The sequence below is a fragment of the Mustela erminea genome, chromosome 8 (genome assembly GCF_009829155.1).
Source record: "Mustela erminea isolate mMusErm1 chromosome 8, mMusErm1.Pri, whole genome shotgun sequence".
NCBI classification, from domain to species: domain Eukaryota; kingdom Metazoa; phylum Chordata; class Mammalia; order Carnivora; family Mustelidae; genus Mustela; species Mustela erminea.
Genome location: NC_045621.1, coordinates 61663457 through 61680645, shown reverse-complemented (window position 1 = coordinate 61680645; position 17189 = coordinate 61663457). Strand labels below are relative to the sequence as shown.

The 17189-nt window shown below is 37.6% G+C and overlaps 1 protein-coding gene across 5 annotated transcripts in view; it reads right to left on the bottom strand.

Annotated features, from left to right (window-relative positions):
- The window catches only part of CSRNP3 (cysteine and serine rich nuclear protein 3), a 205385-nt gene extending 188759 nt beyond the window's left edge, over nt 1–16626 (bottom strand). For 3 of the 5 annotated variants that reach the window (XM_032355830.1, XM_032355829.1, XM_032355832.1), the window contains exon 1: nt 16490–16626. The gene's annotated coding sequence lies outside the window, so the exon portion shown is untranslated. Of the gene's footprint in view, nt 1–9235; nt 9275–16489 lie in introns of those variants that run through there. The other 2 variants (XM_032355831.1, XM_032355833.1) reach the window with 2 other exon arrangements.
- Between the last annotated feature and the right edge of the window lie 563 nt (nt 16627–17189).

The window sequence follows — 17189 nt, the reverse complement described above, 5'->3', positions numbered from 1 at the left end:
GAATATATTACTCTTATGAAGAATATGCAATTCATGGAGTAATTTCGAAAATGTTTTTATTTTGGAAACATGGGAACTATTTTCATATTGAAAAAATTATTAAAACATATTTCGACCTTAGAGTTAGAGATTCTTTGGGAGATTATAGGTATACATCTGTCTTAAAAACGATTAATGTAGCAAATACAAAACTTGATCTATAAAATTTTAATGAATGAAGTTTTGTGTTAGAAAGGGAGTCTACAGGGGCACCTGGGTGGCTCAGTGAGTTAAGCCTCTGCCTTCGGCTCAGGTCATGATCTCAGGGTCCTGGGATCGAGCCCCACTTCGGGCTCTCTGCTCAGCAGGGAGCCTGCTTTCTCCTCTCTCTCTGCCTGCCTCTCTGCCTACTTGTGATCTGTCTGTCAAATAAGTAAACAAAATCTTAAAAAAAAAAAAGGGGAGTCTATGATCAAATAAGTCTTGAAAATTCATACTATATATCCTTTTTGAAGAATCTCACTGGCATTAGCCTAATAAAGGCTATACAGAAGTTGGTATTGTTTAAATTTGGTCAAGATTCTTGCAAACTTATTTAAGCATAGAAATTTTTTTTTAAAGATTTTATTTCTTTATTTGACAGAGAGAGACAGTGAGAGAGGGAACACAAGAAGGAGGAGTGGGAGAGGGAGAAGCAAGCTTCATGCTGAGCAGGGAGCCTGGTGCAGGGCTTGATTCCAGGACACTGGAATCATGACTGGAGCCGAAGGCAGATACTTAACCAGTGAGCCACCCAGGCACCTTATAAGCAGAGAATATTTTTTTCATGGAATATTCAATAACATTTCTCAGAACTTTGAAAAATGCTTTACCAGTTAATTATTTTGAAAGTCTTACCACTGTTATCCATTAATGATTCTAGGATTTATTTTCACCATTGTGAAAACATGGAAAAATACTATCTCATACAATACCAACTTAATTAGCTTGATGCCCAATGATCTAATTGCAGTTAATGTGGAAGAGTAGAAAAACTTGCCAATCAAGAATTTTTTGGGAGGAGGAGCAAGATGGTGGAGAAGTAGGAAACGTAAATATCACTGGGTCCCAGGAGTTCAGCTAGTTATTTATCAAACCATTCTGAGCACCTACAAACTCAACAGGAGATCAAAGAGAAGAACAGCAATTCTAGGAACAGAAAAGCAACCAATTTCTGGAAGGTAAGACATGCAAAGAAGTAAATCTGAAGTGATATATGGGAAGACAGACCACAGGGGGAGGGGCTGGCTCCTGGCAAGATGTAGAGCAGCAGAGCACAAATTCCAAACTTTTAGAAGTCTGCTCCTCTGAGGGATGTCGCTCCAGAGGTTAAGCGGAGGGTGGAGCCCTTGCAGGGACAGTGTGATCTCAGGTCCCACGGGGTCACAGAAAGACTGGGGGTACCTGAGTGTGGCAGAGTTGCCAGGTATCAGAGCAGAGAAGCCGGCTACAGAGCTGGAGTGAGCTCTCAGCTCAGGATTACCTTAAACTGTGATCTGTGGCACAGTTGGGCCAATGCTCTTTGAGCAGAGACACAACAAACTGTAGATACTGGGAGACTGCCTCCTTCCTTCTCCGGGAGGAGTGGTGCAGGAGCATGCTGCAAGAATCTGCTAGGTTTGGAGACTCCAAAGGGGGCCATGTGCCAGAGACAGAAACACTCAGTCACTCAGTCGGGTGAGCTCAGAGCGCAGCTGGAGACCAGGGAGACAGGAGAGATTGACTGCTTTTCTCTGAGGGCACTCTGAGGAGTAGGGTCCCAAGTTCTCAGCTCCTCCCGGCCAGAGATTGGGAGGCCACCATTTTCTTTCCTGTCCTCCAAAGCTGTATGAAAAGCATTCAGGAACAAAAGCTCCCAAGAGCGAAGCCAGCCGAGCAGATTACTTAGTCTGGCCCCTGGCAAGGTCCGTACAATTCTGCCTCTGGCAAAGACATTTGAGAATCACTGCAACAGTCCCCTCTCACAGAAGATCAGCAAGAACATCCAGCCAAGACCAAGTTCACTGATCTACGAGAACTACAAAACTTCAGAGCTACAGGAATACAGCACATAGAATTCATGGCTTTTCCCCCCCATGATTCTTTAGTCTTTCAAAGTTAAATATTTTTTAATTTTATTTTTTTCTTATTCTATTAATTTTTATTTTTCCTATTTAAATGTTTCTTAACTACTTAAGCTTATCAATACCTTTTTAAAAATCTTTAACTTTCATTGTTATACTCCTATTCTATCCCTTCATTGTATTTGGACTGTATACTTTTTTGTATACATATAGGTTTTTCTTTCTTTAAAACTTTGGGATACAAAATATACCTTAAATATATACCCTAAAATATCAAAGTATACCCTAAATCTAGCACATGGCTTTGTTCTACTCTCCACCCTAATCACATCCTTTCCTCTTTTTTTTTTCCTTTTTTCAACCAACTTCTTATCTTATCAATTCCCTTTTTAGAATCTTTTTTAATTGTCATTTTACAATCCTATTTCATCCCTTTGTCATGTTCACCCATATGTATATATACATATAAATATTTTTCTTTCTTTAAAAGTTTGGGAGGCAGCTTCTTCTAACAGACCAAAATACACCCAAAATCAAGTGTGTGGCTGTTCTTTTCACCAGTCAAATACATATATATAATTTTCCCCCCTCCTTTCTTTCTTCTGCACCCCCTGATTTCAGGTCTCTTCTGATTTGGTTAGTGTATATTTTTTCTGGGGTTGTTGCTGCCCTTTTAGTATTTTGTTCTCTCATTCATCTATTCTTATCTGGATAAAAATGACAAGGCAGAAAAACTCACCACACACACAAAAAAAGAACAAGAGGCTCTACCGATGACTAGGAGCCTAATCAATATGGACATTAGTAAGATGTCAGATCTAGAGTTCAGAATGATGATTATCAAGGTGCTACCTGGGCTCAAAAAAAGCATGGAGGATACTAGAGAATCCCTTTCTGGAGAGATAAAATCCCTTTCTGGAGAAAGAAAAGAATTAAAATCTAACCAAGTTAAAATTTTTAAAAAAGCTATTAATGAGGTACAATAAAAAATGAAGGCTCTTACTGCCTGGATAAATGAGGCAGAAGAGAGAATCAGTGATATAGAAGACCAAATGATGGAGAATAAAGAAGCTTAGAAAATGAGATAAACAACTACTGGACCATGAGGGGAGAATTCAAAAGCTAAGTGATATCATAAAACGAAACAATATTAGAATAATTCAATCCCAGAGGAAGAAAAAAGAGAGAGAGAGAGACAGAGAGAGAGAGAGAGAGAGAGAAAGAGGCAGAAGGCATATTGGAGCAAATTATAGCACAGAATTTCCCTAATTTGGTAAAGTGAGCAAGCATCAAAATCCAGGAGACACAAAGAACCCCGCTCAAAATCAGTAAAACTAGGTCAACACCCTGTCATCTAATAGTAAAACTTAACAAGTCTCAGTGATAAAGAGAAAAATCCTGAAAGCAGCTCAGGACAAGAGCTCTGTAACATACAATGGTAGAAATATTAGTTTGGCAGCAGACCTAGCCACAGAGACCTGGCAGGCCAGAAAGGACTGGCATGATATATTCAGAGTAATAAACGAGAAAAATGTGCAGCCAAGAATATTATATCTAGCTAGGCTGTCACTGAAAATAGAAGGGGAGATAAAAAGCTTCCAGGACAAAAAAAAAAACTAAAATAATTTGCAAACACCAAACCAGCCCTACAGGAAATATTGAAAAGGGTCCTCTAAGCAAAGAGAGCCTAAAAGTAACAGACCAGAAAGGAACAGGACATATACAATAACAGTCATCTTACAGGCAATAAAATGGCACTAAATTCATAGCTTTCAATAGTTACCCTGAATGTAAATGAGCTAAAAGCCCCAATCAAATGACAAAGGGTATCAGAATGGGGGGGGGGGATCAATATGTTATCTGCAAGAAATTCATTTTAGACCCCAAAACACCTCCAGATTTAAAGTGAGGGGGTAGAAAACAATTTACCAAGCTAATAGACATCAAAAGAAAGCTGAGGTGGCAATCCTTGTATCAGATAAATTAGATTTTAAGACAAAAACTATAATAAGATATGAGGAAGGAAACTATATCAAACTTAAAGGGTCTGTCGAACAAGATTTAACAATTTTAAATATCTATGCCCCTAACATGGGAGCAGCCAATTATATAAACCAATTAATAACAAAATCAAAGAAACACATCAACAATAATATAATAATAAAGTAGGGAACTTTAACACCCTCCTCACTGAAATGGACAGATTATCTAAGCAAAAGATCAACAAGGAAATAAAGGCTGTAAATGACATGCTGGACCAGATCGACATCACAGATATATTCAGAACACTCCATCGCAAAGCAACAGAAGACACATTCTTCTCTAGTGCACATGGAACATTCTCCACAATAGATCACATCCTGGGTCACAAATCAGGTCTCAACTGGTATACCAAAAGACTGGGATCATTCATTGCATATTTTCAGACCACAATGCTTTGAAACTAGAACTCAACCACAAGAAGAAAATTGGAAAGAGCTCAAATACATGGAGGTCCTACTAAAGGATGAATGGGGCAACCAGGGTATTAAAGAAAAGTTTAAAAAAATCCATGGATACAAATGAAAATGAAAACACAACTGTTCAAAATCTTTGGGACACAACAAAGGCAGTCCTAAGAGGAAAGTACATAGCAATACAAGCCTGTCTCAAGAAACAAGAAAGGTCTCAGGGTGCCTAGGTTGCTCAGTCAGTTAAGTGTCCAGCTCTTAATTTTGGCTCAGGTCGTATCTCAGGATCATGAGATCAAGCCCTGTGTCGGACTTCACCCTCAGTGAAGTCTGCTTAAGATTCTCTCCCCCAATCCCTCTACCCCTCTTCCCTGTATTCTCTCTCTCTCTCTCCCTCTCTCTGAAATAAATGGATGAATCTTATGGGGGGGTGGGGAGAAACAAGAAAGGTCTCAAGTATACAACCTAACCTTACACCTAAAAGGGCTGGAGTAAGATCAGCAAAGAAAGCCTAAACCCAGCAAGAGAGGAGAAATAATAAAGATCAGAGCAGAAATCAATGAAATAAAAACCAAAAGAACAGTAGAACACATCAATGAAATTAGGAGGTGGTTCTTTGAAAGAATTAAGATTGACAAACCCCTGGCCAGACTTATCAAAAAGAAAAGAGAAAGGACCAATATTAATAAAATCATGAATGAAAAAGGAGAAATCAAAACCAACGTCAAAGAAATACAATTATAAGAACATGTTATGAGCAACTATACAGCAGCAAATTTGACAATCTGGAAGAAATGGATGCATTCTTAGAGACATATAAACAACCAAAACTGAACCAGTGAGAAACAGAAAACCTGAACAGACCCATAACCAGTAAGGAGATTAAAGCAGTCATCAAAAATCTCCCAAACAAGACCTCAGGGCCAGATGGCTTCCGAAGAGAATTCTACCAAATTTAAAGAAGAATTAATACCTAGTCTCCTAAAACTGTTCCAAAAAATAGAAATGGAAGGAAAACTTCCAAACTCATTTTATAAGGCCAGCATTACCTTGATCCCAAAACCAGACAAAGACCCCACCAAAAAGGAGAATTACAGACCAATATCCTTGATGAACACAGATGCAAAAATTCTCACCAAAACACTATCAAGAAGGATCCAACAGTACATTAAAAAGATTATTCACCACGACCAAGTGGGATTTATTTCTGTGCTGCAAGTTTGGTTCAACATCCACAAATCAATCAATGTGATAAAATATATTAATAAAAGAAAGAACAAGAACCATATGATACAGTGAATCGATGCTGAAAAAGCATCTGACAAAGTACACCACACTTTCTTTTTTTTTTTTTTTTAAGATTTTATTTATTTATTTGACAGAGAAATCACAAGTAGATGGAGAGGCAGGCAGAGAGAGAGAAAGGGAAGCAGGCTCCCTGCCGAGCAGAGAGTCCGATGCGGGACTCAATCCCAGGACCCTGAGATCATGACCTGAGCTGAAGGCAGCGGCTTAACCCACTGAGCCACCCAGGTGCCCCTACACCACACTTTCTTGATCAAAACTCTTCACAGTGTAGAGGTAGAGGGCACATACCCAATATCACTAAAGCCATGTCTGAAAATCCCACAGCAAATATCATTCTCAATGGGGAAAAACTGAGAACTTTTCCCCTCAAGTCAGGAACACAAAAGGATTGTCCACCATCAACACTGCTATTCAACATAGTACTAGAAGTCCTAGCCTCAACAATCAGACAACAAAAAAAAATAAAAGGCAACCAAATCAGCAAAGAAGTAGTCAATCTCTCACTCTTTGCAGATGACATACTGTATGTGGAAAACCCAAAAGACTCTACTCCAAAACTGTTAAAACTCATACAGGAATTCAATAAAGCATCGGGATATAAAATCAATGCACAGAAATCAGTTGCATTTCTACACTAACAACAAGACAGAAGAAAGAGAAATTAAGGAGTCAATCCCATTTACAATTCCACCCAAAACCAAAAGATACTTAGGAACAAACATAACCAAGGAAGCAAAGAATCTGTATTCAGAAAACTGTGAAGTACTCATGAAAGAAATTGAGGAAGACACAAAGAAATGTAAAAATGTTCCATGCTCGTGGATTGGAAGAACAAATATTGTGAAAATGTCTGTGCTACCTAAAGCAATCTATACATTTAAAGCAACCCTATCAAAATATCATCAATGTTTTTCAAAGAAATGGAACGAATAATCCTAAAATTTACATAGAACCAGAAAAGACCCTGAATAGCCAGGGGAATGTTGAAAAAGAAAACCAAAGGTGGCAGCATCACAATTACAGACCTTAGGCTCTATTACAAAGCTGCAATCATGAACAGTATGGTATTGGCCAAAAACAGACACACAGATCAATGGAATGGAGCCCAGAAATGGACCCTCTACTCTATGGTCAACTAATCTTTGACAAACCAGGAAAGAATGTCCAACAGAACAAAGACAGTGTCTTCAACAAATGGTGTTGCAAAAATTGGATAGCCAACATGTAGAAGAATGAAACTTGACCACTTACTTATACACACATAAAAACAGACTCAAAATGGATGAAAGACCCCAATGTGAGACAAGAATCCATCAAAATCCTTGAGGAGAACACAGGTAGCACCTTTTCCACCTCAGCCACAGCAGCTTCTTCCTAGAAACATCACCAAAGACAAGGGAAGCAAGGGCAAAAATGAACTATCAGGACTTCATCAAGATCACAAGCTTTTTGCACAGCAAAGGAAACCGTCAACAAAACCAAAAGACAACTGACATAATGGGAGAAGATATTTGCAAATGGCATATCAGATAAAGGGCTAGTATCCAAAATCTGTAAAGAACTTATCAAGCTCAAAACCCAAAGAACAAATAATCCAATCAAGAAATGGGCAAAAGACATGAACAGACATTTTTGCAAAGACGACGTCCAAATGGCCAACAGATACACGAAAAAGTGCTCAACATCACTCAGCATCAGGGAAATGCAAATCAAAAGTACGGTGAGATACCACCTCACACCATTCAGAGTAGCTAAAATAAATCAATCAGGAAACGACAGGTGTTGGTGAGGATGCAGAGAAAGAGGAACCCTCCTACATTGTTGGTGGGAATACAAGGTGGTGCAGCCACTCTGGAAAACAGTATGAAGGTTCCTCAAAATGTTGAAAATACAGTTTCCCTACAACCCAGCAATCGCACTACTGGGTATTTACCCTAAAGATACAAATGTAGTGATCTGAAGGGGCACATGCACCCAAATGTTTATAGCAGCAATGACACAATAGCCAAACTATAGAAAGAATCTAGATGTCCAATGGATAAAGAAGATGTGTGTATATATGGGGGGAAAAATTATATATATATATATATATATATATATATATATATATATATATATATATAAAACAATGCAATCCTATGCAGCCATCAAAAAAAAAAAAAAAATCTTGCCACTTGCAACAACATGGATGGAACCAGAGGGTATTATGCTAAAGGAAATAAGTCAATCAAGAGAAAGACAATTATCATATGATCTCTCCGATAGGAATTGGAGAGGCAGGGTGGGGGGTCGTGGGAGGTAGGGAGGGGAAAAAATGTAACAAGAAGGAACTGGGGAGGGAGAAAAACCATAAGAGACTCTTGATCTCAGGAAACAAACTGAGGGTTGCTGGAGGGTGAGGGGGAAGGGCTAGGCTGGCTGGGTTATGGACATTGGAGAGGGCATGTGCCATGGTGAGTGTTGTGACTTGTGTAAGCCTAATGATTCACAGACCTATACGCCCAAAGCAAATAATACATTATATGTTAATAAAATTTTTTTAAAAATTAAGAAGAATTTTTTCAAAGATTTTATTTATTTATTTAACAGAGGGATAGAGAGCACAAGTAGGTAGAGCAGCAGGTAGAGGGAGAGGGAGAAGCAGGCTCCCTGCTGAGAAGGGAGCCTGATGTGGGACTCCATCCCAGGACCCTGAGATCACGAACTGAGCTGAAGGCAGCCACTTAACTAACTGAGCCACCCAGGCACCCAAAAATTAAGAATTTTATGGGTTTTTCAGAAAATCGCATCAAAAAATGGGCAGAAGACATGAACAGACACTTCTCCAAAGAAGACATACAAATGGTTAACAGACACATGAAAAAATGTTCATAATCATTAGCAATCAGGGAGATTCAAACCAAAACCACATTGAGATACCACCTTACACAAGTTAGAAAGGTCAAAATCAATAAGATGGTAAACAACATGTGTTGGAGAGGATATGGAGAAAGGGGAACCCTCTTACACTGTTGGTGGGAATGCAAGTTGTTGCAACCACTTTGGAAAACAGTGTGGAGATTCCTCAAAAAATTAAAAATAGAGCTACACTATGACCCTGCAATTGCACTACTAGGTATTTACCCAAAGATACAGATGTAGTAAAAAGATGGGTCATCTGTACCCCACTGTTTATAGCAGCAGTGGTCACAGTCCCCAAACTGTGGAAAAAACCAAGATGCCCTTCAATGGGCGAATGGATAAAGAAGATATGGTCCATATATACAATGGAGTATTATGCCTCCATCAGAAAGGATGAATACCACTTTTTCTGTCAACATGGATGGGACTGGAGGAGATTATGCTGAGTGAAATAAGTCAAGCAGAAAGAGTCAATTATCATATGGCTTCACTTACTTGTGGAGCATAAGGAATAACACGGAGGACTGGGAGCACTGGGTGTGGTGCATAAACATTGAATTTTGAAACACTGAAAAGAAATAAAATAAAATAAAATGAAAAAGAGAATTTTATGGGTTTTTGATTCATTAATGAAGAATAATACTTAGGAGGTCATTAAAAGCCCTGGGTATTGTTTGGCTCCATTCTTCCATTCCTTGTTTCCAATTCTTAGCTTATAAACAGAAAAGGATGATTAACAATAACAATAAAAATTACACACAATTCCATATTATGATCCACATTCTGTGGTGAAAAGTGTTCAACATATATCTATCAGTCTTTACAGTATCACCCAAGTTGATAACCAAATTTTACAGAAAGGCAGCAGAGGCTTGGATAACTTAAGTCACTTTCCCAAATTTACAGAGGCAGTAAGATGGCATGTCTAAGAGCTGAATGACAGTCACCCTGATGGCAAAGTCCAATGTGCATCCCATCAATTATTACACTGAACTACCTAAAAAACTAATGGGCCAGCCGAAGTTAAAATACCCCGTTAGCTCGATGTATGTATTTCTAAAAGAAGGCATGCTGACTGGCTGACTAAATCATTCATTTAAGGGGTATATATGTATACCACAGTAAAGTTCCCACATAAATGAGCACAGTAATGGTACATTAGGAATCAATCTTTCTCTTGAAACTCCCAGACATTACATCAGGGCATAACATTCTTTTTTTTTTTTCTTTTTGGTCAGTTCTACCTGGCTGTGGTAGACTGTGGGACTTCCACTGGTATTATATTATCTGCCTACCTTTACCTTGAGACATATTAAACTCCAGCAAAATGGATATATAAACTCTCAGCATGCAACTTTGATTTCTTTGAGATTGATTCAGCATTGTCACTTGCCAAACATTATGGCTTAGACTTGTTCACCAGAACATAATATAAATGGCAGAGTGAGGGCCCAGAGCAGAAGAAAAATACTGGTGAACAATTCTTATTTTAATCAACTTGTTGCTGAACAACTTAATTGAGGAGAGTGAAGAATACTTGAATAAGAGTATATGTATGAGAACAATCAGAGGTTGGTAAAATACATATTACGACATTTTCTTATACAAATATGATTTAATATTTATTACACATTAATGCAAAAATTATAATTAACTGTGTTAATTTACAATGAATCCATTTACTTACTATATGATGATGGGGTATGTGTGTGTGTGTGTCAAAAACAGAGTAATGGATAATGAAGCAGCATAGAACAGAGAGTTATGAGATGCAGAACACATGCAGAGAAGATCCCTCGTGAGGATAGGTGAGCTCAAATGGAATTTGCACAATAAAATTTCTGCAATATGTCATTTTGCATGGCTTAACATTTACGTGGCATGGACATTGTTAGATTGAAAAGCCTTAACAGAGAAGCCCATGGAAGGAGGGTACTATCTCAGAATGGAATGCGTGTCACTGGGAGGGTATAAGACAAGGGTAAGAGGACTATCTGACACAATCAGTCCCTTAGCAAAACAATTTGGCACATAGTTCGTGTATCAGGCATTATATTAGATGTTGTTGATAGAGACAAAGGACACCCCTACCACCAAGAATTATTGTTAAGATAGCTGAATAAAAATTTATGAAGAGGTCAAAAAAATGGCTGTCAAACCACATCAAGAAGCCTTGGTAGAAGGTGCGGGACAAGCCCGAGGCAGTTCTAGGTTGTTTTCATTGACTCTGTCCAGAAGTGCTGTGGAGATCTCTGAATATAGAAACTGAAAAGGGGAGTGCCCAGGCTCAATTTCCCATCTGACACTGAGCCCGAGAGGATTCATTGTGTGCATGGGAGAGTCTACGTGGGACACTTACTGATTGAGGTAAACAGGAGGCAAAGAATCTCAAACTTTAAGGATGAGTTTTACGAGCTACCAGAAAGGAATTTCGAAAAAGCAAAATAAAAAAGAATTTTTAAAACAATGTTCGAAAACCTTTTCTAGAGTCTTTCTGGCTTAATATGCTGACAGTATCACAACCAGTATTACCTGGATAATGACTGATGACAGATATTGATTTTCTGTGGCTAGCCCAACCTGGGAGAGAAAAGGAAATCTTTGTAAATGCATTCAGGAGTCCTGTTTGGGAAATTATTTGTTTCATTTATTAAATATATTGTGATACATCCACAACATGACAGCAGCTAACTGTATCAACCCTTACTAGAGAACAAAACTAAAATGTATTTTTTACCGTGACAGCAAGCTCACAAAAAGTCAAGGAGACTGTGACAGTAAGTCAAAGAGATCAGTAAAAGGATACCAGGGCAGGTCTAAAGTGGAAAGTTCCACGTAACTCTAAAATTCCTGTGCTGTTATGCTTTGTGGACCATCTGGCCACACCATGCTTTTTCGCCTTCTTCCAAAGTCCTCCTAAACTGAATGCTTTTCTTGCATCCAGTATTTAATGCATTATATCCAATATTTAATACAAACACATAGTGTTTGGCTGTTGTTATTTTGCATAAGCAAATGCTCAGTTTCTTACTAAAATATCACTATGGGAATCCCTCTCTGTGCCTTCTTTCTTCATAGGTAAAACAAGCAATCCAGGAAGAAACCATCTCTACAGGCCAGTTCCATGTTTCTAGGGTAACAGAAGACTAAAATAGTCAAAGGGAATGCATGGAAATAAAATGAGTATTTGTCAAAGGGCTTTATAGTCAATATTCTTTATAAAGATACAAAAATTCACAGAAGAACTACTTGTTCTTGTGTGTGGTGGTTGGTTTTTGTACAAATGTGCAATGCGAGTCAGGAGAAATATTAAGATGTGTAAACCACCATTTGTTGTTGAATTAGAAGTTATTGTGTTAAGCTCTGTTTTTATAAAGATTTTATTTTATTTATTTGAGAGAGTGTGTGTGTACATAAGCGTTGGGGCGGGGGGCTGCAGGGGAAGAGGGAGAGGCAGGCTCCCCTCAGAGCTGAGAGCCCCATGTGGGGCTCGATCCTAGAATCTGGGATCATGACCTGAACCTAAGGCAGACATTTAACTGACTGAGCCACTCAAGAGCCCTTGTATTAGGCTCTTGATCTCACTAAAGTAGGAAGTCTTTAGAAATAAATCACATAGTTTCTATTCACCTCTTAGCCATAAGATTAAAAAGAATGGCAAAGTTGAGCTCCTTTCAAGTGGTTTTTTTGTTAGAGTGTTATTCTTAGAATTACTATTGACATTTACCAAGGTCATCATAATCTTGAATTAAATGCTTAAAAAGTTATGTTGAGTCTGTATTCTGAGTACACACATTTAGCAATTTTCAGGTCAAACTATTTAGTCAATTATAACAACTCAGATCTGAATAGTTGACTGACAAATCAAATGATCTGCCCAACTGATTGACTGAATATGTGAAAACATCCAAATGTGATCATTAGCTTGATAATCAAATCCAGTTCTTGCTTTCTGATGTACAAAGTGGTAATTAAAAAGTAATTATGCTACTTTAGACCAACCCCCCTTCCATACCTAGATAAGCCCTATCTTATATTATCAAGTATTAAACCTATACTAAGGCAAAACTGACTTCTGATCAATAATATTTTTGAATTATGGCCTACCATCGTACAAACACTAAAGCAATTCTTCATCTGTTTGAATTACCTGAGTACCTAGCACAACTTGAACATTGGGAAACCAGACCCAAGCTTTCTTACCTGGGTGTAACTTCCATTTCTTTTAAATCCCACCTTTCCATTCTCGGCAATGCAATGTTATTTGACAAACTAACATGACAGATATAAAATTGTCTACCTATATTATAGGAGCAGCTATTAATATTTCATTTTCCTGAATACATTTTGTGAGACTTAAGAGACCCATGTAAACTCATCTATGAATCTGGCAAGCCACTTGCAGCAAATAAAGAACCACGGAGCAGTCAAGAGCCACTACTAACGAGCTGTGTTTTAAAATCATCTGCAGGTGAACGTGAGCCTAGGCAATGCGTTATTTTCAGGAACTTGAAATGCGCTTGAAAACTTTGATCGTGCCTGCAATAAGGGTTATCTGGAAAGCTTGCACGACCCATCTCCTCATCCATCTGCTTTGTTGTCAGTGTGTTTTTTAAGGTCATCTGTCTTTAGGCTGAACATGTTTCTCCTGAAGGGCTTTGCTCATATTAATAGATGAAAACTAAACGCCTCCCATCACCCTAACTCTTTGTGAAAAATAATGTTCTGATGTACCATATTAATTTAAGTAATGTATTGGCTAGATATCAAATACATTAAAATATAGTTTAAGCGTGTGGTATTTTATTTGCTATATTACTAATAGTAAATCTAATAGACTAAAGTTATTATTACAAAAATAAACAATATGTCAAAAACATTGAAGTGAGAGGTAAAAGAGTTAGGAATCTTATTTGAATTATGATAAAATAATAGGAAAGCTATAACAGCGTTATGATGATTTTCCCTCTCAGCAATTTGCTGAGAGAAAAATATTTATAACGAATGTGTTTTAATTTTGGAAATTGCCTCAGGTAAAATACGATAATTGTGATTTTTTACTTCTGATCTTGAAAAGCCACACAGAGTGAAATTTTATTTCCAAATCAAGCAAAAGCCTTCCAACAAAACAAAAAAAGTGTATTTATAATAATTCTTTTAAAAATTCAATCACATTATGTTATTAATATTTAAAGTTTTTAAGTTTTGTAATTTTTTATATATTAGATTACAAAGGACTGCAGTACAGAAACAGTATGGACATTAAGTTTAAAAAAGTCTTCATCTGTCAAAATATGAATTTGATCTTTGCTATCCATAGCCTGAACATAGATCTCAAGCTTTTCTTTCTGATTGAGATGACTGATGCACTAAAATATATTTCATAATTTTATTGTCTCATTCAGTATACTACTAACCACACAAAACAGAAAGAAAAAGGAAAGTGTTACGCAAAAGGAACATATGTAACATATAAACACATAACATGTAAAAACCTATATTTGAGTCTTAAAAATGCTCTAAAGGAAAAAACAAATGATACTGCATTTGCCATCTCACAGAACAGCCTTACATGGTTTTCATTTGCCTTGTTTCATCCTTCACTTGGACAGGAAGCTCTTAACTGTTTTCTTTCATGCTTTTTTTTCCTCTCTTGCCTCCACTCCAGCGCACATGTCTGCCCCCCGCCCCCAACACACACTCTTTTTTTTTCCTATAGTCTCTGCAGTAAAAGCTACCATAGTTATCTCATGGAGACGTCTCATGCAGACGCCTCATGCAGACGTCTGCCAGTGGATGATAGGAAACGCTGATTGAGAAAGGGTTTATCTACTTTTCATCCAAAATATGTGAACCATTAAGGAAATTATAAAAAGCAGCAACAATATACTCTGGTTTTATTCAGAACCTTTCCCTTAGCGATTATTAAAACGATGATATTTTTAGCCAAAGAAAGCAAAATGCATCTGCAGCAGCTGGTTTCCAAGGAAACAGAATAATTTAAAACCATGTGGAACTCTGCTCTCTAATTTTCATCAATTCCCCTTCATTCCTGGAGGTAGCTTTACTCAGAATTTATAATTTCCAAAAAACATAACTGCCTTGATTTATTTTTTTCTAACACATTTTAGGAGGTGAGAACTCTCTGGATTTATATATCACCTACATTCCAATCTGGGGTAGATTAATTTCTATCATCATTTTGTTTTAAAAACCAAGATCAGAAGATTCCATCAATAATTAGAAACATAGCAACATTGCAGTATCGTGTAATGATTCTTGAAATCCAGAAATAGTTCAAAATAAACCATGCAAGTGTATTTGCTTGGGTCAATAAGACACAAGCATATAAACATATTATTAGCTATATTTAGTATGTTTAGGAAATCTAAGCTAGTTCTCCATTCATTTAGATGATCTTTTCCAAATATTCAGTAGTTTTTCTCCCCTTCTCTTTTCGTAATTTTTTCAAGAACTATTTTGCATTTGTCTCTCATTTAAAACCAAACCCCATTTCTCAAACAAAAACAAAAAGCAAAGACAAGATCAAAAAAATTCGTAGATATGATACATATTCATTCCTGTTAGTTTGTGATTTATTCAAAAGAAGTACTTTTAAAATACTTGAATATACCATTTACATCAGAGAAATACTTTTATTATAATCGACAAGTCTTAATTGATTGCCAATGTGCCCAGGTTAGTAGAAATATTTCTTAAAAGAAGCTTGATTTTAATTAGATTCCCTCCTCCATTAACTGCTCCCTGTTTATGAATTAAAATAACTAGAAAAGTAAATGACTTGTAGTAAAATTATTTTTCTTCTTTTTATTGTCAATGTGTCATTTAGTGTATATTTTTAGAACTCTTGCCTATTTTCCCTAAGGGAAAATCAAAGACAGGATTAAGAGATACAAGCAACTGGTTAAGTAAAATCTTAACTTCTGAGTTCTTTAAAAAAAAAAAAAAAAACTGTTGCCCTAGGGATATTACCAACAATATAAATGCTGCGAAGGAACCCTTATCTAGATATGTTTGATTGATAAATGAAACTGCCAATGAAATTTGCCTATTAAGATGCTATTTTTTACAGCAATGTTTAGTCCTTCACAAATGAAAACAGCCCTATGCATGTTGCTAAACATAGAGTCGCTTTATCATCACCTAAGGTTACGATTTACGAAATACAATGATACAATTACTCGGTAGCATGAGATTTATCAAGAGCAGAAAGTTAAAGAGCTTAAACGCACACGAAATCCTGCATTCTAATGCAGCACTTAGAGTCTCCAACCTGCAAAAATTATTTTCCTAAACCATTCACTGTATTGTACCTCTTAAAAGACACCACATGAAATTTTATGTCTATTTTCAGAGAAAGCTCCATGTTCTCCGAACCTGTGGAATTTACCGGGCTTTCGTCATCTTTCCCTTCATTCCCAATCACACAAACTTGAATTGGGGGGGGGAAAAAAAAGACACATGGTGATTCATCGTATCTATTAATTTTGCTTCAAGAACACTTCCTAGAAAGTTAAACAGGGCAAGACATGCCTCGGGTGCTTTTATCAGCTAATGGCTTGGCAGGGAGGAAAAACCGCTCCCTGCCAAGCTTCCTTAAGCCACGAACGGGACCCACTTTCGGGAACTGTCTTCAGAATCATTTTCGTATCTTAAGATCGTCTCCATAGGCACTGAGAAGCATTCTGTTTTGAAGAAAAATATTTTTTTTTCCTTTTTAGCTCTTACCTGTAAATATGGTTTCTGTACTTCAGCTCCGTCGGAACAGACTGAAGAGTTCACTCCTCCCTCGTCCATCCATCAGGCAGCCGCCGACCAATAACAAAGCCAGAGCCGGGCGGTCTCCGGCTCCCGCTCCCCGCTCTGCTGCCGTCCCCTGCTTGCCCCCACCCCCACTCTCGCAGAGGGCAAGTCCTTGCCGCTGAGAGAGAGGAGGGAGTGGAGAACAGCAATAGGAAGAGGAGAGGAATAAAGAGATGAAAGATATTTCAACGAAGAGCTCCAAACTACCAACAACAAACAAACAAACAAAAAACCCCACAAACAACAACAACAGCAAAAACCCCACAAAATATATATATCTGCAGGTGAATTCCGCTGAAGTAAAATGCCTCTCTTCGGATTTAGGAAAATAGGGTTAATCAGTGTCTCAACCACCTGAAATTAAAGCCAAACACTCATGATAAAACCTAGGTACATTGCCTGTCTTTTCAGCTCCCACTGATTTTTCGCGGGGGGCGGGGGGGCGGGGGGGGGGGGAGAAAGCTCTCTCCGTGGTACGTTTTGATATGTAGATAGAGGAGGTTGAGACTGAACATCAAGATAACATTATGCATATGCTGTTTGCAAAGAGATAAAATTAAGATGAATCAAGACCCTTTCCGTCGATGTAAATCTGATGTATTTGCATTTGAACCTCTGTTTGGCA